Here is a 22,009-nt window from a genome sequence, read left to right as displayed (position 1 = left end):
ACCCTAAGGCTCATGAGAACCCTAGGGCCTGCTCTTGCGTCTTTGGCCCAATCTTTTTAGAGTCTTCTTTCCAATGCCCTTGGGGGGTAGGATTGATTCATTCCCTCCCCCTTGAAAAGGATTTGACCTCAAATCCAGAGGTTCTTGAAACTCTGGGCTTCTTCCCTCAAAACATATATATTAGTGGTGTTTGGTATGTTGGTGTAAGGTAAGGTCCGAAAACCCATTTCCTGGGTATTTTCCCATGAGAGAACATGGTTCCTCACGAACTCAATGAGTGGTGCTACAAGTATAGAAAAATATGGGACAAACCTTTTGTAAAAGTTTGTTAAGTCATGGAAGCCCCAAATTTTCCTTATACTTGATGGAGTGGGCCACTCAGGAATGACCTTTATTCTCTTAGGGTTTATGGGAACCCCTTGATGACTATTTAAAAAATTAAGAAAAGAAATGCAATGAAACATACCTTTTTCTATATTTTTATGTTGATTATTCCTACCAAAAAGTATGACAAACCTAAGGTATCCCATATGAGCACCTAAGTTTGTATTGAAACTAAAAATAAAAACAAACCTACCTAATGAATCCCTATGTATGTGAGTCATGAAGATGTTGGATGGATGGGTGATTTTACAAAAGAGGGTTGCACCACTCAACACATTCATCATACCACCTATCATAGGGATTCGGTGCCTTATAATACCTATTTTGGGCACCAACAAAGCACAAGGAGTTAAGCTCTTACGAACCAAACCCTCATCGAAAAACTTCTTTACTTGAGGAATAACCTCAAGATCAAGAGGTATGGTAGTGCCAAGGGATGTTTCCCTTGATAGGAGAAGGTAAAAATATTTTTTAAGAAGGAGTGCTCTTTTGATATTACCTTTTGTTGCAAAATGATTTTCCTTCTTAACAATCTTCTTTGAAGACAAGGCCTTACAATCCTTCTTTTTATTTTGTTTTTCTAGTTTTTCTTCCTCATCCCTCTTATCTTTCAGAGTTAGTTGATCTTTGGCCACCTGTGAAGGTGTTTGAGGATGCAACACAAATTTAGTGCCAAGATGGGTGAGGGTAATCTCATTAGTTAGGCCATTATAAATGATCTTCCTATCAAATTGCCATGGCCTTCCTAAAAGAATATGCCCTGCCTCCATGGGAACTATATCACAATTAACTTCATCCTTATATGTTCCAATGGAGAAAGGTACCTTCACTTGTTGGTTAACTATCATTTCCCCTTGCTCATTGAGCCAGTGAAGTTTATATGGTTTTGGGTGGGCAATGATAGTGAGGTTCAACTTGGAAACTAATCTTGTGCTACAACAATTGCAACAAGATCCACTATCCACAATAAGAGAACAAGTTTTATCTAAAATTTTGCATCTTGTATGAAAGATGTTCTCTATTTGGGATTGAGATAGATCACAAGATTGACCTCCAAGGAGCCTTCTAACCATTAGGAGGTTACCTTCTTGATGGGGGTAGACTTCCTCACTAGACTCTTCACCCCTTACTTCATCTTCACTTCCACTAGAGGAAGGGGAAGAAGTAGTCTCCTCTTGACTACTATAAATGTCTTGACCCCTCATAATCATGGTTTTCTTTGTGGGGCATTGAGAGGCAATGTGACCTCTCCTAAGACATTTGAAGCATTTAATGTTGCTTATCCTTTCTTGGGAACTAGTCTTAGGGGTGGATTTCTCTATGGTCTTACCCTTACCTTCCTTGGGTTTTGAAGGTGCATCCCCCAAAATTCCGTGGGCTTGGTCCTTCCTTGGATAAGAGTGAAAGCCATAAGATTTTGATGGCTTTCTATTAAGTTGTTGCTCCACTCTTATACAAAATTGGACTAGCTCATCTAGGTCCCTATATGGAAAGAGTTCAACCTTGTCCCTCACTTCTATATTAAGCCCACTAAGGAACCTAGCTATGCTTGTTCTTTCCTCCTCTCTAAGTCTAGCTCTTAAAATGAGTAGTTCCATTTGTTGTCTATATTCTTCAACACTCATACTCCCTTGTGATGCAATCCTCCCTAGTAATGGGAGGCTAATGTTAACCTCTTGAGGCCTTCTATCCTTTTCTCTTCTATGGGAATGATGTTTAGTATGTGAACTATGACACCCTCTATAATAGTCGCTAAGTTCATCACTTAAACATAGTATGTGAACTATGGTTAGGAGGAATGTTTTTCTTTTTCCATTTCTTTCATTATTTTTCTTCTTTCTTCCTCTCTTATTTTCTCTCTTTCATCTTGACTTATTTCTTCCACTCTCTTTTTTTCTTTTTCTTTTCTCTCTTGTTTTTATTTTCACAACTTAAGGGATCTCAACTCATCTAATATCTTATACAAGGGGTCCTTAGGAGTAGAACCCTCACCATTAACACTAGATGAAGAATGAAGACTCATGTTGGTTCCTAAGTTGTGATTCTTTCTTGTTGGGGGTTTGAAAACAAAAGGTAAAAGAAACTATTGTTGAAACTAGCCAAAATAAACACTAAAAGAGGTGTGAAAGATAAGGTAAAAACTAATTGGTAAAAGGCAAGCTATCTAGGCGGTTTGACAATGGAAGGTAAATGAAATAAGCTATGAAAGTAAGCAAGAAATTAAAGTGCAAGAAATGTAAACTAGGAGGATCCTAAGAGTGTTTGGATGACCTCATTTAAGATTCCCAACAAAACACTCACTATCCTAAGGAAAAATTGCCTAAAATTATTACACACAAATGGAAGTAGGGTGACCTATTGGAGGCTCCCAACTTACTTCGAATGGAAGACCTTTTTGTTAGAAAATTTGAAAGCAAAGCAAATTGCCAATTTCAAAAACAAAAAAAAAAGTCTTCAATTTTGGTGGCTATTCTCCCTGTGGTGTTTCACTCAATTTGGAGTGCTTCTTAGTCCGATTTAAGGTGGTTGGCCCCTTGCTTCTTGACTCAAATTCTTCAAGGGATGACACCAATCCTCCTTTCCATTTCCCTATATGGCAACTCACAAACAAGGAAACAAAGAGACAACCAATAACCAAAGACCAAAAAATGAAATGAAAGCTAAACCAATAGATTTTTAACAAGACAAATTTTCAAGGATTATTCAACAATTAAAGCAATGAAAAGCACATAAAAGCAAGCTAGGACTCAAAGAGAAACCTAGAATGGCTCTAGAGTAGAGTAAAAAATAAATTAAGACTCAAGAAATCTCAAGTTTTGGCACTTGTTTTCACAATAATTTTCAATTGAAATTTCAGAACTAAGATTGGTATAAAATAGGCACCAATTATAGAAAAAATTTCGAGCCAAAACAACAAACACACTTCCCTTTCACTTATTTTTTCTTGGGCATTGATTTTTCTTATTTTTTCCTTTTATCCAAATTGCTTGGTTCTTTTTTTTATAATTTTGGGCTAGATGTCTAGAAAATTCAGTAAATATTTCAGCTCAAAATTCATAGTGACCAATTCCCAGTAATTTATACAAGTTTATATGTTCAAGCTGCCAACACCAACGATTTCAAGCTAGAAATCAAGAGTAGTGTTTATGTTGCTTAAGGCTTGGATAGTTACAATTTGTGTTTGCTTATGCTCAATTATCTTGAATAACACAATTCAAGAGAGCTTAAGACTTACTTTGATTCACAAATCCAGCCACAACTCAACTTCATCATAGGCATCATGTAGGAAACTTAGAAAAAAAATAGTTCAACAACAAGACTACTTCTAGGAATTGATTTAGAACATGTTATGAACTAAATAACATGCATGAATTAAAATAAAAATTCAAAAGATAAGCTAAGAATGACTAGAATACATGAACAAATGTATCTAGAATTCAATCAACAAAATAAAAATTTAACACAAACTTAGAACATAATGTGACAATTATTATGACTAAACATGACTCTAAGACAACATTGATTAAGTGATTTACACTTAGATTTTTGTGTTTTTTTTCTAATCAATATTTTGGAAGAAAATTTAGATCTAAAGGTTCAGAACAAGAATATTATGAATGAAAATTGATAGAACCTAAAATCAACACAAAAACAAGATTCAAGAGTAGATCTACAAAATTAGAACCATAGAAATGCAAGAACAAGTGTAGATCTAAGATTTAATCGGTTTATTTTTTTGAATCTACTCTAAAAAGCACCAAAACACAAGACAATGGAGTATATACATGTAGAATAAGATGAATAAAAAGGAATTAAAGTGAATTGACCGAACAAAAAGATAGAGGAAGCAAAAGAACATCACCTAGATGAAGATGCTCTTGATACCACATGATGTAGCTCCATTGGAGCTTGTAGGCCTTGGATCTTCTTCATCAATGGAGTCCTTTGCTTCTTGAATTTTAATGGCAGCGGAATGGAGAAGAAGAAGAGTTGAGAGGAGACGCCACTTCAAGGAGAAGATGAGTCAAGAAGAAGCTCACCACCATAGGAAGCCATGGATAAGAGCTTGAAGGTAAGAGAAGATGAATGGAGGGAGAAGGAAAGAAGGAGCACGAAATTTTGTGCCTCAAAATTTGAAGTGTAATTCTCAAATGATCAAAGTTGAAAAAATGTACCCACATGGCCTCTATTTATAATCTAAGTGTCACACAAAATTGGAGGGAAATTTGAATTTCTATTCAAATTTCACTTGAATTTGTGGAGCCAAATTTTAGAGCCAAAATTTCACTAATTATGATTAGTGAATTTTAGCTGTGGTTCAACCCGCTAATCCAAGATCAGGTCCAAGATTCTCCACTAACTGTGCTTAGGTGTCATGAGGCATGTAAAGCATGAAGGACATGCACAAAGTGTGACTATATGATGTGACAATGGGGTGTAGTAAGCAAATGCTCACCCCCCCTCTAAAATTTAATTGGATTGGGCTTATCCAAATTCAATTAAATTTATTTCCCAACACACACATCAAATATTCACTTAATGCATGAAAAATTACAAAACTACCCCTAATACAAAAACTAGTCTAGGTGCCCTAAAATACAAGGGCTGAAAAATCCTACATTTTTAGGGTACCCTACCTACATTATGGAGCCCTAAATAGAAGGCCCAAAAACAATGAAATCCTAATCAAATATGTACAAAGATAAGTAGGCTCATACTTAGCCTATGGGCTCGAAATCTACCCTAAGGCTCATAAGAACCCTAGGGCCTGCTCTTGCGTCTCTAGCCCAATCTTCTTAGAGTCTTTTATCCAATTCCCTTGGGGGGTAGGGTTGCATCAAAATTTCTGCTAAAAACCTTACAACAACATAAGCTTTATGCTAGATTTTCTAAGTTTTCTTTTGGGGTTAGACAAATCGATTACTTGGGCCATGTTTTGTCAGGTGCAGGAGTGTCTATGGAAACCACTAAGCTAGAAGCCATTACTAGTTGGTTGTGGCCACAACCAAATATTATAAAACAATTGAGAGGATTTATAGGACTCACTGGTTGTTATAGAAGATTTGTCAAAAGTTATGCTTCTATTGCTGGACCACTCATTGAATTATTGAAGAAGAACTCCTTTCAGTGGTCTGATTTTACTTCTCAAGCATTTGTGCAGCTCAAGAAAGTTATGACTTCAACTCCAGTGTTAGCAATTCCTAATTTTAGAGAACCATTTGTACTTGAGACTGATGCTTCTGGTTCGGGTATTAGAGCAATACTGAGTCAATCTCAACATCCTATTGCTTATTTCTCTAAGAAGTTGTCCCCTAGAATGCAGAAGCAATCTACTTATACTAGGGAATTCTATGCTATCATTGAAGCCATGGCCAAATTCAGGCATTATTTGTTAGGCCATAAGTTCATTATTAGAAAGTGATCAGAAAAGCCTTAAAGAATTGTTGGAGCAAACATTGCAGACTCCAGAACAACAACAATGGTTACCAAAATTCCTTGGTTATGATTTTACCATACAGTATAAACCAGGTAGGGAAAATATCTCTGTTGATGCATTGTCTAGAAGCTTGTTCATAGCTTGGTCAAAGCCTACTAATCATTGGTTAGCAAAAGTTGCAGCAGTTACTAAGGAGGATAAGTTACTAAGTGAACTTATCAATCGTTATGCTCATGAGGGAACCATTGATCCTAAGTATGATGTAAAGAATGGATTAATATTTAGAAAAAGGAAATTGATGATTCCTGAAAATTCAGCTTTGAGAAACCAGATTTTACAAAAATTTCATGACACTAAAATAGGGGGCCATGCTAGAAGAACTAAAACCATGGCTAGAATTTGCAGTCAATTTTATTGGCCTAAAATGCAAGAAGATATTAAGTCTTATATCAGATGTTGCAGTATCTGTCAATAGGCTAAGATGGATCAAGCAGTGCCTATAGGATTGCTGTAGCCATTACCCATTCCTCAACAAATCTGGGAGGAAATTGCTATGGACTTCATCACTAATTTACCATCTTCTCATGGCTATTCGACTATCATGGTCATAGTTGACAGGCTTTCTAAATTTGGCCATTTTATTGCTTTAAAAGCTAAGTTTAATAGCAAGTTGGTGGCAAATGTATTTATCAATAATGCGGCAAAGATACATGGATTTCCTAAGTCTATTATGTCTGATCATGATAGAGTGTTCATTAATTCTTTTTGGCAGCAGTTGTTTAAAGCTCAAGGAACCACTTTAGCTATGAGTTCATCTTACCATCCTCAAAGTGATGGCCAGACGAAGATCCTTAATAAGACTCTTGAAATGTACTTAAGGTGCTTTGTGTTTGATAATCCTAAGTTGTGGTACCCTATGCTAGCTTGGGCACAATATTGGTACAACTCTTCTTATCATCACAGCTTGGGTATGAGTCCATTTAAAGTTGTATTTGGCAGAGAACCACCTACAATTGTTCCTTATCAAGTCCATCCTAAGGATCCTGTATCTCTACATGAAACCCTTATTAATAGAGACAACCTTTTATAGAAGCTCAAGGGGAACTTGGCTAGAGCACATAATTACATGAAAATGCAAGAGAACAAGAAGAGACATGACTTTCAGTTGGAGGTGGGAGATTTGGTTTTGCTAAAATTACAACCATATAGGCAACACTCTGTTTCTCTTAGAAAGAATCAGAAGCTGGGAATGCATTTTTTTGGACCCTTTGAAGTGGTGGAACGTGTGGGACAAGTTGCTTATAAGTTGGAATTACCTGAGGTTGCACACATATATCCAGTTTTTCACATTTCATTACTTGAGAAGTTTCAAGGAAGTTAGTCATAGCAGTACTTACCAATGCCACTTTCAACAACAGAATTTGGCCCAATCAATCAACCAGAACATGTTTTGGATACAAGAATTATTAAGAGGAATGGTATTGAAATTCAGCAGATCCTAATTCAATGGGAGTCATTTGATGCCAGTGAGGCTTTGTGGGAGTCATTGGATCAAATGGCCTTAGAATAATTAAGAGGGGGGGGGGTTGAATTAATTATTAATGAACCTTTACTAATTAAAAAACTATCCTTAATGTTACTAGATTCAATTAGGCTTTTACTATAATGTTAAGAAAGTAAAGAATAGAAATAAAAATTTAACCAAAAGTAAAAGCGATAATTAAAGTGCACAGCGGAAATTAAAGAGTGTAGGGAAGAAGAAGACAAACACAAGAATTTTATACTGGTTCGGTGTTAGCTCTTTGGAAAGTGTACCAAATCGCTCGTAGTAATAATTTCTCGGTAAGCCGAGTGTCGTACCACAGGGATTTTGTTGCACTTATATGAAGTACTTTTCAGTTTGCAAATTGTAAATTTAGTGTATAAAATTAAATCTAATTTAAATCTAACAAAGGATAAGAAATTCAAAATAAAAGATAAAGATAATAGATAAGATAAGATAAAAGATTTAGAGATAAGATTAAAAGATAAAATTAGAAGATAAAATATTTAAATTGCGATATGATAAAGATAACTACTTCTACGAAATTCAAATAAAGGAAGACTAAAGTCTAAACCTACTAAGCCTAAATACTTACTCCTAAATAGAGGATAGCTACTCCTAAGAAAAGCCAACAGTAAAATAAGGAATAACTACTTCTAAGGAAACAAATAGGAAAAATAAGGAATAACTACTTCTAAGAAAAGCCAACAATAAAATAGGGAATACAATCTATATATTAAAATCGCTAAAACCTAACAAGTCTAATCAGCCTAGATATATGGATTCAGGATTTGTTTGTTATCAATACCAGTGAACTAATTATGCCCCACATCTATCCATCTACTTGCCCCTGATGCCTCATGATGACAAGCCTACCTTAATTACCTATCTTCCAAATGCCCTTTGCGAAGACTCAATAACTAAGATGCATTAAGATTACATTCTAGATGTTTGCTAAAGCATGGGCATTGGGGCATTAGGTCATGCGAACCCTATGATTTCTTTCTTTTATTGTTCTATTAAGCGTTACCCTCTCCCGAGTGGCCTAACCCTTAAAATCGATTCACCCATTCATTCCTTATCCCTAATTAGGCTTTACCCTTTCCCGAGTGGCCTAAAGGCTAACAGAAAATAAAGTCTGAGATGCAGAATAAATAAGAAAGAAAAGCAGATAAAAGAACCTGGAAGGAAAACCCTCTAAAAGATAACCCGATAATTTCTTCCATTTAGTGTTCCATTAAGCGTTACCCTCTCCCGAGTGGCCTAACCCTTAAAACAGATTAAAGTATTCATTCCTTACCCCTAATTAGGCTTTACCCTCTCCCGAGTGGACTAAACCCTAACAGAAAATAAGGTCTGAGATACAGGATGAAAAAGAAAGAACGGTAAAATAAAAGAACCTGGAAGGAATTCCTCTTTTTATTGATAACTCTTGAAATGCTTCATACATCATTGGCTTTTTAGGCCTGCCAGGCCCTAGCTAGGGGGTTTAGCCTCTCATAGTCATGAGGGCTTTACAATGAGAAGGGGGGGGGGGCTGAAAGAAAGGTAACAAGAATATAAGAAAAGGGAAGGAAAAGGAGAGAACTGAGTGCCAGAAGTCTGAAAACTGAGCTCTCTAGAAGTGTGTTCGTTTTCCTAGGCTGACCTTCTTATTTATAGGTGCAAACTTGGGCTTGGGCTTTTCGTAGTCTCGCTAAGTGCAAAGCCTCGCGCTCAGCGCATTTTGTGCGCTTAGCGCCTTGACTTCTTGCGCGCTGGGCGCGTCCTGCGCTGAGCGCCTTGCTGGACTTGGGCTTCCTCTGATTTCCTTCTTTTTTTTCTTCATTTCTGCTCCTTTTTGCTTGTTGTACCTCCCTTTTTCACATCTGCAATCAAAATTCAAAATTAATTAAATCTTTCCAAATTAAAGCATAAATAACTGCTAAATAATTAATTCTAAGTTAATTTTAGACCAATTTTCCACTATTAATTCACTATTAATTAGCAGTTATCATTCGGCAACAACCCGTGCCTACATCCAGTCCCCAAGCAACCTACGATCCTTGAGATTTCTTTTCAACCTTGTAAAAACCTTTACAAGCAAAGATCCACAAGGGATGTGCCCTCCCTTGTTCTCTTTGAACAACCAAGTGGATGTACCCTCCACTTGAACTGATCCACAAGAAATGTACCCTCTCTTGTTCTCAGTTACAACAACCCAAGTAGATGTACCCTCTACTTGTACCACAAAGGATGTACCCTCCAATGTGTTAAGACAAAGTTCTCAGGCGGTTAGTCCTTTGAATCATTGTGAAGGGGAAACAAAAGATATCTCAGGCGGTTAGTCCTTTGAAATCTTTTGTTTAAGGGAAAGGGAAGAATCAAAAGAATTCTCAGACTGTGTCTTTTTGAATTCTTTGAAAAGGGAGAAGAGAGACACAAAAGAATTCAGGCAGTTAGTCCTTCGTTCTTTTGGAAAAGGGAGAAGAGAGACAAAAAGAATTCAGGCGATTAGTCCTTGTTGAATTCATTTTGGCAAAGGGAGAAGAGAATGAAAAAGATGAATAGCACAAGTTTTTTTATCAAAGAACTTTTCTTTAAAGAAAAAGTTTTGAACAAAAACTTTTAGAAAGATGAAGAGAAGATGAATCAGCAAAAATCTGTTGAAAGAGTTGAATGATGTTGAGAGAGAAGATTGAAAGATAGATTTCTTGATTGTTATCAAAATTCATGCCATGGTCACGTATTTGTAATTTCTTGATGACTCAAGTCAAAGTTTGTGACTCTTGGCAATTTCTTTTAAAACTAGTCACTTAGAAAAGTTGTGACTTTTGAAAGAATCTTCATAAACAAGTCACTTAAAGAATTGTGACTTTTGGAAATGTATTTTTCGAAAACAGTAACAGATGTGACTCTTCATTTTGAATTTTGAAAATCTTAACGTTTTAAAACACTGGTAATCGATTACATGTTTATGGTAATCAATTACAGCTTTGTAAATCAGTTTGAAAAACAATGCTGGTTACTGGTAATCGATTACTACCTTCTGGTAATCGATTACCAGAGAGTAAAACTCTTTGGTAAAAGATTTTGTGAAAACTTCTTGTGCTACTCAATGTTTTGAAAAACTTTTTAATACTTATCTTGACTAAGTCTTCTTCTTGATTCTTGAATCTTAAGTCTTGAATCTGGATCTTGATTATTCTTGAATCTTGATTCTTGAAACTTGATTCTTGAGTCTTGAATCTTGAAACTTGATTCTTGAATCTTTGCTTGAAACTTTGCTTAACTCTTGATTCTTTGGCATCATCAAAATAACCTTGGAAGACATTGCTTCCACATTAAACAATCTTATCCTCGATTCAACCTTGAGGACAAGGTTGATTTCAAAGGGAAGGGTATTGTAATGAGTAATTTAGTGGGTGACACGTGTGCTGGGAATTCTGTTAGGAATGATGGACACGTGGAAGGCGATCCACAAAACTTGGCCACGAGAAGGACCACAAGGGCCCGCAAGGAGAATGTGCATTAAAAGGGTTATGATCATTAAGGAAAAGCATGTTGTTGGTATGATTCTCTCTCTTCTGCACCCATCTTCTTCTTGAGCTCATCTCTTTCTCCGACCCCCTCTACTAATTCTGATTATTCATTGTCTCCTTGAACCATGTGACTCGAGTAGCTATCAATGACGTTGCTACAAAATTCTAGCTTCCATTTTCTTTCTATTTTTGTCTCAATATCATAAAACAATCCCAACACACAAATGCTACATTGTTCTGTTCCTTAGTTCATATAATACATATTATATCGTATTGCTTGTTACAGGAAGCAATTTAGAAGGCAAAGCTGGATTTGCATTTGGAGATCTAGAGCATCTTCTTGTGGCTGGTCTGGTCTGGTCAAGTTGTGATGTGTTTTACAATGAAATTTAATCAATTAGTCGATCTAGCTTCTAGTTTCTTGTTGGTAAATTGAAAGAAAGGTGATATCAAATTCCATTTCTCAAAAGGATATGTTTAATTGCAAATGGTACATATCCTAGTTGAAATTAAAGTGACATGAGAATTATATGACCATGGTTTGGATTGAACTGCACCCATATATGAAAAGGTGGGTGCTGATGGACATATAAGAATATTTCATTTCGTACTACATGAAATCACAATCTCCAACATTTTCCTTTTTCATTATACTTCAGGCCTAGAGAGAGAGAGAAACAAACATATATTCATTTTTCATTCCATGAACATGAATTATGTAGACTAAGATTTGCGCAAAGCTGCAAATATATGAAAAAAGGTCTAAATTGTTTTTCTTTAACAATAGAAAAATGTTAGCTTTATGTTATGATTCCCATGAATAGTAATGTTGCTCACTGAATCTTTACACAAACAGAAAATCCCTTGTATCAATTCAAATGGTTGACTGATAAAATATTCCGAAAACTACGAAAAAAAAGAGAGTAATATTGGCACAGTTTTATACTATTGTAACTGCCATCAATATTTAATGAAATACAATAAATTATATCAAAGACTTAACCATATAATATTAATTTGAAAGAAATTAATTAATGACGTTTAAATAGGGGCATTTGAGGGAAGCAATTAATCCCATTATTTGAAATCATTTTTCTTTTATTGCAATTTGTTTGAAAAAAAAACTTCCCTTCCCTTTATTACAATTCTAACACATGTTTTGAAACTCTCATTGATTAGTACAAGCTAGGTTGCAATGTCACCATGTCATCATGATCAACCTCACTTGTTTGGTAACCCTTGTTTAGTAACACTGGTTAGTTCAAGGAGGTATTGCCATGATCAATCTCACAACCATCTTTCATGATCACTACCACTGAGAATATTTCCATCACCCCCATATTGAATGAAGCAATAATGTAAGTGGAGAGTCTTAATGCCACCAATTAACTTCCTTTTGGAATATAGCTCCAATATAACATTTATTACTTTTTCACACATTACAGAGGAGGATGCCAAAACATCTTTTATTATTTTTTTTATCAACGATGCCAAAGGAGTGACGTAACCCTCTGAAGCTTGGTGCCAAAATGTTGAAATGAAGTCACTCGTGAAGTAGGTTTCATAAGAGATTGTGTTGGCAGTACCTTAAACCTGATTGTTAATTTTACATTGAAGAATATGTGGGGATTTAAAAATAATAACACTTGTTTAAAGCTTATTGAGAACGTGAATTCAATATCAAAATATTAGCACATTTAATCTTGCTAAAACACCTATAGACTAGAGATTAGAGATTAATTCTCATTTCACAATCATTGTTGCCAACTCTTGGACTGCTTGCGGATTGATAGAACCAATGTAATGTAAAGGCAGAAAGAACTTGCACTACTAAAAAATTACTTTTTTACAACGTGCATTTTAAGATGGTTATACATAACCATCTTAGAATGTCATGCGGTGACAGTTTTGTAGTTAAGAATAATAATTTTTTTATGACACACATTCTAAGACGGTTTTATGTAACCGCCTTAGAATGTACTAGGCGGAACGATAACAATGACGGGTTTATATGTAAAAACGTCGTTGTTTTAGAATAAAGGGACCTGGCTTATAATAAAACGGCAGGTGTTGTTGGCGTTTTAAAATACAGAAACCCTAGCCTAGTTCTTATCACCATCGCTAGGGGAGAAAGGGAGAGGCGTGAAAATGAGCGGAGTGAAGGGGAAGAAGAAGGGAGCGAGCTTCGTGATCGATTGCGCGAAGCCGGTGGAGGATAAGATTATGGACATTGCTTCTCTGGAGAAGTTCCTTCGGGATAGGATTAAGGTCGGTGACAAGGCTAGTGCACTTGGCGATTCCATTACCATCACCAGGGACAAGAGCAAGATCACCGTCACCTCTGACAACAACTTCTCTAAACGGTGCTCTCTTCGCCATGCTCCTCTTGTATGCTGCCATTTTTTTTCTCACAGGAGGGGATTTATTATTATTATTATTATTATTATCGATTATAACATTTCTCAAAATCAGGGTGATTTACTTTTTCCGTCAGAGAATAGATCTAGGACTCTATTACTAACATTGAGATCAACATGATAGAAAGATGTTTGAAAACTTAAGCTAAAGCTCTTTTAGTCTTTTAGGGTTTTCTACAAAGTTATCTAACATATTCGTGAATATACTTATGGGCTAGCTGCGCTTGGATGTCAGCTACAAGCTTTAGGATTTATTGAAACCCCGTATATCGATCTTGATAATCCTTTGGCCAAGGAATTAATGGAAGTCTATGACTCCATGGGCGACACATTAGCCTTTCAATATGGGGGTTCTGCAGGACACCATAAGGTAATCTCTCTACCTTCTGGAGTTTGGACTTTATGGATTATGAAATGTAATTTGGGATCAAAATTTCTACACATAATTATTTTATTTAGGATTTGCATGAGTTTATCTTAAGCTTAACATTGAATACAGAATGACATAAGTTAATCTAATTCTGAAAGCTTATTGCTTTTATTAGGATGTCTCGAAATCCAATAAAAATATGCCTTTTTATTTTATTCCCAATCTTCTGCAGTAGGGTTTAATTTGTTGTAGGTTTGGTTAATTATATGGATGCAGTTATTACATCACATGATTCTTGTTTAACTAGGTCCTATACTTTTAAAATTCATAACTGAGATTAGGATATGCCTTTCAAGTTTAGCATGTGTAATTTCTTTTCTTCTTAGTGAATTTTTTGCTTTTTCTGGGACTAAGATTCGAATACACGAGATACCTGTTCTTGATAAGTTACAGTATCTCCACGTGCTGCTGTCCCCAGTGCTTCCGGTGGTAAAGTAGATCCACCGTGAACAATGTTTTGAAGTTGAACTTGAAAAGAAGTTGCGTGATAAGGTTTATTTGGGTTTGCTGGTAGTTTTGTGGTTGGGTATGTTGGTTTTCTTTTTGTGTGGTGAATAAGTAGTTGATGTTGTAAAAATGGTTTCTCTCTCAGGTGTTGAAATAGATCTTTCGAGGATAAAATTGAACACAGATGAGTAGGTGTGCTGGTACATTTGTAACAAATTTTGTTGAATGGTTGGTTTTAGTGGGTGCTGAAGTATCATGCACCTGTTCCTTATTCTTAGACAATATAAGGTTCATTATTTATTTTTATTTGTTTCTTGCAGTAATTTCTGTAGGATACCTATTACTGATTATCATCGATGCTGTCCAAGTTGCTCATATGATTTGTGCCTTAATTGCTGTCGAGATCTTCGAGAAGCCACTGCAGATCACAATAAAGAACCTCAAACAGAACAAGCAAAAATTTCTGATCGAAATATATTAAGTAAATTTCTGCATTGGAGATCCAATGACAATGGAAGTATTCCATGTCCCCCTAAGGAGTATGGTGGCTGTGGTTATTCTTCATTAAATTTAAGCCCAATTTTCAAGATGAACTGGGTTGCAAAGTTGGTAAAAAATGTAGAGGAAATGGTTAGTGGCTGCAGAATTAGTAATGTTGATGGTCCACTGGAAACTGGGCTGAATGATCTCAGACTTTGCCAATACTCTCATAGAGAAGCCAGTAATGATAATTATCTTTATTGTCCAGCATTTGACGATATCAAAACTGATGGGATTGGCAGTTTTAGAAAGCATTGGAAAACTAGTGAGCCCATTATTGTTAAGCAAGTATTTGATGGGTCATCCATTTTAAGCTGGGATCCAATGGTCATATGGAGAGACATTCTAGAGACAACATATGGGAAAGCAAAAGATGAAAACGGGATGGTTAAGGCCATAGATTGCTTAGATGGGTCTGAGGTACAAATATATATTTACCTCTTCTCTTTTTGGTGATTGAATTTGTATTGGTTTTATCTATCGCACTATTTTTGGTTCATCATTTATGCTAAATTACTCTGCATTATGGCTGCATTTTGTTATTTTAATATTGACAGGTTGATATTGAGCTTGCTCAGTTCATGAAAGGATACTTCAAAGGGCATATTCTTGAAAATGGTTGGCCACAGTTATTGAAATTGAAAGATTGGCCTTCACCTAGCGCTTCTGAAGAATTTCTACTGTACCAAAGACCCGAGTTTATCAGCAAACTACCTTTACTTCAGTATATTCACTCCAAGTGGGGCCTTTTCAATGTTGTAGCTAAATTTCCTCATTACTCCTTGCAGAATGACGTAGGACCCAAGATATATATATCTTATGGGATTAGTGATGAACTTGGTAGAGGTGATTCAGTGACAAATCTTCACTTCAATATGCGTGACATGGTATATTACATTAGCCTTATTAACCTGTGAGATGATAAATGGTCATGTTTTTGTCTTTTATAGTATGAACAGATACAAGTTATTATTTACAACCACTTTATGGTTATCTGGGTTCCTAGATAGACTGCAACTTCTTTATAATCTTTGTTCAAATTTCAAGTGTCTTAACTATATCAATTTGATGCTTCATTGTTAATTTATGTTTGGTTATGTATTTATCATCATCTTCCCATATTAATATATGCAGGTTGATATTTGTACCTAATTAATTGTCCATACTAAGTGCTTAATGACAATTTATTAAGTGCTATGCATATTCAAATGTCAGATGTTTACCTAAACTCTGCTACATACTGTGCATTTGTGTTTAATATTTTAAAGTTCTCTCTCTTTCTTCTCCCTGTTATCTTGTCTAGAGTGAAATAATGGAATTTTGATTTTATTTGAAGAAAATGAAAGAAGGGGGCTATGAGTAAAGTGACATATGATTAATTTATTGAGTTTCATCAGGTGTACCTTTTGGTTCATACAAATGAAGTAAAGCTGAAGAACTGGCAGATAACTAAAATTGAAATGATGCACAAAGATAAAGCTAATAAGGAATCAGAGGCAAAAGAATCAGGGATCCTCAAATATCTTCAAGGGGGAGTTCACCTTATTCCTTACTTGGTACAAAAAAAATTAGAATGGAGATATTTTTCTAACACAACACAAATTCTTCTTGTTTAATTATATGGATGCAGTTATAACATCACATGATTCTTGTTTAACTAGGTCCCTATACTTTTAAAATTCATAACTGAGATCAGGAATATTTTCTATAAATTGACGGAACTGTATTCGAGATACTGAATTACAAATGATTTATTTGTTAAGGACCTAACTATAAATTTTAATAGTATAGGGATGCATTTAAAAATTCCGAAATAGGTCAAGCATCTATGGATTAATTGGTTATAAACAGGCCATCAGAATTTCCCCAAAGCTTTAAAGGAAATCTAAATTTGCCTCTTGTCGGATTGCTGTTCACTCTTTTGAGTATTTTGCAATTGGTATCACTATTTAGATATTTTCTGAGAGAAGAGGTCAATGGAAGGCAGCAGCCCAATCCCAAGAATTTATTCGAATACTACAGTGTTATTATAACAACACATATTTAGATGGTGATAAGCAAAAAGCAATTAACTTGTAAGTCAATAAGCCAATTTTTTAGTTGTATTTACAACTGTTTTCATATGTAATATGGTTTAAAGCAAACACAAGTTATGTATATATGTGATTGTATTATAATGATTTAGTAATTGTTGTGTTTGATTTTGTTTGGATCAGACTCTTGGGGCATTTTCAACCCCAACAAGGAAATCCAGCACTATGGGAGGTAGACTCGGATCAGCATTACACTGTCAAGAAACATGGTCTGTATGTAGTAGATGACAGCGTTAGGTAAAGAGTGGATTATTGAGTTGCACCAGTTTTAGTCATTTTCATTAAATATTTAATTTTCAAGAATTTAATTGGTGTATATGAACTTTTGATATTTTGTCAAAAAAATATGAAGATATTGTTCATCAAACAGAATTTAGATGGTCAAAATTAAGAGGGATAAACGGTGCAGATACTGTTCATCGAACAGAATTTAGATGGTGAAAATTTTTAAAACAATATCTATACATAACTAGATTCTATACACCGATCAGTGAGATACTCTACACATGTGTAAAATCTTAAAACAACAATTATTTTTAATCGATGAATGATTTCGTGATCTGATATCATGTTTCTAGCAAGTAATAAGTAATTCATTTAATCTCATGAATTCATTATTCAAAGTTATCAATTTAGGTATGGAACTCTGATCATGGAATTCCAGTTGCTATATCTCCCTTTTGTTTTTTAAATTAATTTTATTGCTTGCATAAATTGATTACAGGTTTTAAGCATGAGCAGATTGGGCGGTGCAGCGGCGGTGGCACCCCTTGTTGCCGAGGTAAATTACACTATTTTTCCACTTCAATACCATGATCATTTCCACAGCTAGCTATAGCAAAAGAAAAAATGATAACGATGCTTAAATTGTGTGTTTTTTAAAATTTTTGTTACTTGAAATTTTAATCAATTGAACTAATGAATACTCTAAATTTTACATGTAATCACTTATATTGTCTTTCAATTTAAAGTTAAATAGAGAGAAAATAAATAAATAAAAAAAGTAAGAATGAGAGAAAGAAAACAAAAATAGTAGAAAAATATGTTTCTATGAATAAATCTCAGGAAAACAAGTTGGGGAAATCTTCTCTTATCTATTAAAATTAAATTAAACTCAATTCAACGAAATTTATTTTTTATAATATTTTTTAAAAGTGGAACTTAAAAATTGTTTAATTTTAAGAAAAAAAATAATAGTAATGAAAGTCCAAAAAAATCATCTCTTCTATTTTCTCTCTTATTTTTTACTTATTTAAGTTTTTTAATTTTTTTTACCTATTCTATTCTATTAGGACATTTGGTTGTAGGTGAAAATTTGAAATATTCTCACAAATTTTAGTCTATTGGATTTGCATGAAATTAATTTTGGATCCAAAACTTAATCATAACTTTTCATTCTTTTCTAGAGTATATTTTACAAGAATGGAACCTTTATTCCCCACAAATTCAATGTGCTTGCCATTGAACTACACTCACTGGGTAGTTAGTATATTTTTTCATCCCACACAACTAAACAATCTTAAATATCATTGCCTTTGTCCCATAAATAAATGTTGGCACAAGTAAGGCCCACGACAACTCAACAAGTGTGAAGGAAGTGTGTGGGGAGCTGACACTACCACATTTGTTGTTTTTACTACCAGCCTGGGAGAAAATACCTTATCTGAAAATATTATGATTTATCAAATTTTTAAAAAAAGTTATAATGAATTTGGATTTTAACATATTATATGGTAAGAGGATTTTATGAATTTATTAGATTTAAAGGATTTTAATATTTATAGAAAATGTAATAAAGACCTTGGGAATGTATACAAGGTATGGTGTTTAGCATGATTGGTTGGATAGGATTAGTACTTTAATTGTTTTTGTTGGAAACCTGAAAGTTTTCTTTATTCTCCCTATACCAGGCTTTAGGGATGCCTCAAGAAGCTATTGCATGTTATCAGCGTGCTTTTTAGACGCGGCCAATTGCAAAGACTTTGAATATTAATGAAGATCTAAAACTCTTTTTATAATCAGTAGTTGTGTAACTATTGCACAATTGATATTTGCGTAATTGGTGGACTATCTATCTAGTTCTAAAATCACTATCAATGACATGTCATGAATGGCCATTGATATATTGTAGCATAATTGGTTTATATATCTTGTTTTTGGTATGCACAACAGGAAGAATGTTGAGGTATTTAATGTGGTTTCATTAAACCTATCTGTCTTTCAAATTTTATTTCTTATGTTCTCATTGTATTATTATCAATCTATTTATGTAGGTGTTCTGCTATGCCTTGAGTGTTAATGATGGTACTGAATGGAGGCAACGTATTCAGTCTGAAGCAGAGCACTTTGTGGATGTATCTGCCATGTCATTGGATGCAATAGCAAAAATGATTAATGAGGATAAGATACATATCCTTGTCAACCTAAATGGTTATACAAAGGTAGGGGGTAATTCTTTTATGTTCTTTCTAGTATTTAAGCTTCACAATTAATTCAATTTTGTTATATCAAAGTTGGTTTTATACTTCTATTTTACTTGTTTACTATAGTCTTGCGAGTAACTTTTCCCCCTCTATTGTTTGAAACCGTAATTGTATCATGGCTTGGTAAATTTTATGCTTGGATTTCACCTCATTATTTTTCAGGGTGATTAATGGCATGACCCTTGTTAGTTCCTTTTTTCTTTTTGAATAATGAAACCTTATCATCTTTTGATTAATGGTTTTTGATATTTATGCTTAGGTTTTGAGACAACTTGCACCCAACTTGTCAAAATATCTGGGGAAAAAAAATTTAAGACGAAAAAAAAGAAAATCTAAGACGGATATTGGCATAACCGTCTTAGAATCCTATACATACTAAGACGGTTGTACCAGAAAACCGTCTTAGTTTGTATGATATACTAAGACGGTTATTGAAGTAACGATTATTGAAGTAACCATCTTAGAATGTCACACATACTAAGACTGTTTTTTGGTACAATCATCTTAGTTTCTATAACCGTCTTAGTATGTCATACAAACTAAGACAGTTTTTAATCAAAAATCGTCTTAGTTGGAATGACATTCTAAGACGGTTGCATATCATTATCGTCTTAGATTGGTTGATATACTAAGACGGTTAGGGAACCGTCGTTGTAAAATAATAACTCATTTACGATGCTTGTTTCAATGACGGTTTAAAACCGTCGTAAAAAGTTCTAATAAACCAACTTAGAAGAGTGTTTTCCTAGTAGTGTTGACTAGAAACATATGTGATGAACTCTATGTTCATATTTGCAAAAATGTTACTGTTGTTTTTTTAAAATAATGTTTTTATAACAATTCTAAAAAGCTGTTCGAGATAATGTATTTTTGTACTACTAATAAAAATTTACTATCTTTTTGCCAATTTTTATTTTTTTTGTAAAACTTCGTTGCAAAAATTTCAGGGATAGAGATTGCATGGATTAGTACAATCCTATTACCAATATAAAGTGTCATCACTTAGAGGATTGAACAATAAAGGAAAGAACAAATTAATTACATTAACACCTTAGATTTTTTTAATTACAAATAATACCCCCTTAGATTTTTTTAATTACAAATAAAACTCCCTTATTCGGAATGTTAGTATAATGTTTCTTAAATAATTATGAGAAGTTAGTGTAATATAAAAGTGAGTGTCAATTTAATATTTCAAATAGTAATGGAAGTTAGTGTAGATATAAAAACAATGATATTGTCAGTATTTCAAAAGAAAACTCAAGACATGTTGTTTAATTTAATAACATGTATTTACATAGCATTTAGTTTAATAAAGAAAAATTATGAAGATGAATTATGTGACTTAAAAGAATCATTTTTTTAAAGAAATAAATCTCATGGCGAACGGTAACTTTTTAAGCATTCATATAGAGCTAGGCAAACGGGCTTGGGCCTGTGGGCCACTCGTGAAACATGTAACCTGCACGGTATACATGTCTTAATATTTTGAGCCCATTTAAATTATTGGCTTTTTAGCTCATCCCGCTTAACCCACGAGTTAAACAAGTTTTACCAGTGAACTTCGCGTGCCATTGCAGACTTTTTATATTTTAATATAAAATTAAAATACTAATAAATAAGGGGTGTAAACAAAGTATAAAATTGAAGTATTTTCTATATGGTTTAATGATTGGTGAATGATGATATAATATTTTGATTTGGTATAGAATTATACATTTAGTAAGCATGATGTAAAAAAAAAGGTTTTTATGTAGCTTAAGATGCAAATTATATGCTATCATTCGGGGCAAATAAATTTTTTTTATTAGACGACTTATAGTTAATTTTAAAAATTATTTAAAATGGTCAAATTTTACATTTTAACATTTAATTTTCAATTTCTTTTTAATTTTTTGTCAAACGCGGGCTGACTCACAAAGCCTCTGGACTTTGCTAGGGGTATGGGCTCGAAAAAATGTACCCATTTAGAACGCGGGCTTCATGTGTTACGGATTTTGCGGCATGGGTTCACGAGACAGACTTACCCGCATGCAGCTTTATATACATGCATAGCAATTTATGAGTGGATCTTCTACTGTGAAAAAAAAAACATAGTGTTACAATGTCACCATAAATTTCTTAGAACTTCTGTTATAATAAAAAATTAAAGTTAATTACATGACCCCCATTGAGGTTTCAAAATCACACTTGATACCCCTATCCTTTTTACTCCTACAATAAATCCCCTAATTTTATACATTGCATTACACTTGGGCCCCCCAAACAATTCAAACGTTGATAGGTCATTTGATCTACATGCGCTCTTTAATGAATTTTTATTGGGCAAAAATACCCTCATATATATTCTTCCTTTAAACTTTGCAACTAGTAACGTGAGAAAAAAACAGATGCACGATTGGACGTAGCAAGGGAATGCACAGGATCTTAAAGAGGACTTCATTTGTGAAAAAAATAGTTGTGTTTCAGTTTTTAATTCAAATTAATTTACATATTGAAATGTTATAAGCATGTTTGTGTTCATATAATTGTGTTCTCTATCTCCCCATTCTTTGTTTTTTGCATTTTGGAATTATTGGTGTAGGTGGATGTTGGGTTTGGTGTTAGAATGCAGTCTTGTGTTTATGTAGCCTTATGTTATACATAAGCAGCAAAAAAATACAGAGATTTTATACTGGTTTGTCCCAAATCTTGGGCTACGTCTAGTTTTCCTT

The 22,009-nt window shown here is 34.2% G+C and overlaps 1 pseudogene; it reads left to right on the top strand.

Annotated features, from left to right (window-relative positions):
* Positions 1–13,033: 13,033 nt before the first annotated feature.
* On the top strand, positions 13,034–16,608 carry LOC114368249 (annotated as a pseudogene).
* The last annotated feature ends 5,401 nt before the right edge of the window (positions 16,609–22,009 follow it).

The sequence above is a fragment of the Glycine soja genome, chromosome 9 (assembly GCF_004193775.1).
Source record: "Glycine soja cultivar W05 chromosome 9, ASM419377v2, whole genome shotgun sequence".
Classification (NCBI taxonomy): Eukaryota; Viridiplantae; Streptophyta; class Magnoliopsida; order Fabales; family Fabaceae; genus Glycine; species Glycine soja.
The sequence above is the reverse complement of the archived record's forward strand: the minus strand, read 5'-3'. Positions and strand labels throughout refer to the sequence as shown.